The 882-nt window shown below is 44.1% G+C and overlaps 1 protein-coding gene across 1 annotated transcript in view; it reads left to right on the top strand.

The window, feature by feature from the left end:
- The window catches only part of LOC107989257 (uncharacterized), a 4,482-nt gene that overhangs the window by 2,604 nt on the left and 996 nt on the right, over positions 1–882 (top strand). The gene's annotated exons all lie outside the window — the stretch shown is intronic.

Raw genomic sequence — 882 nt, 5'->3', positions numbered from 1 at the left:
TTCTTTCTAGTGCAAACCTCCACCTCTCTAGGTTCTCTTCTAGCTGCTGCCAACTCTCACTACAGATCACAATGTCATCTGCAAACAACATAGTCCGTGGGGACTCCTGTCTGACCTCATCTGTCAATCTGTCCATCACCAAAGCAAACAAGAAGGTGCTCAGCACCGATCCTTGATGTAGTCCCACCTCCACTTTGAAGTCTTCTGTCCTCCCAACAGCACACCTTACTACTGTTGTACAATTCTCATACATGTCCTGCACCAAACTAACATACTTCTCTGCCACTCCTGACTTCCTCATACAAAACCACAATCCCTCCCTTGGCACTTTGCCATATGCGAAGACAGACGAGCAGTCGGTCTGTTTTAATTGTGCAACAGTAGTGACGTAACTACCGTAGTAGTGTCAGAAACTGTTTTTTTTTTCATTAATTCTGTGAGTCCACTATATAATGCGCTATTTGTAATTCCCTGTATAGGGAATGAGGAGTGGGGAGTAAATGGGTGATTTCAGACACAGCCATGGACATTTGTCCAGATTCTAAATACCTGTGTTGTGTATTGGTGTGAGTCCTTTCTAACAATTATTTATGGTCATTTTTCTAAACCTCATTTGTCCCCCGTTACAATAAAAATGGTGTTCAGAAAAAGGAAAGGAAAGTGAACTACTTGTCATTGTGACACAGCACAGCACTGCACACAACCAAATGTGACCTCTGCTTTTAACCCATTACCAAAGTGAACAGGGGGCAGCATTAAGTGCCCGGGGAGCAGCGTGAGGGGACGGTGCCATGCTCAGAGCACCTGAGTGGCAGAGTTTTATGGACAGGGTTGAAACTGCAGAAAAAGGTTCTGCTCACATTTTTATTTCAGGTTTGTTCA

The sequence above is a fragment of the Cynoglossus semilaevis genome, chromosome 11 (assembly GCF_000523025.1).
Source record: "Cynoglossus semilaevis isolate Cse_v1.0 chromosome 11, Cse_v1.0, whole genome shotgun sequence".
NCBI lineage: Eukaryota > Metazoa > Chordata > Actinopteri > Pleuronectiformes > Cynoglossidae > Cynoglossus > Cynoglossus semilaevis.
This window is presented reverse-complemented; position numbering and strand designations above follow the sequence as displayed.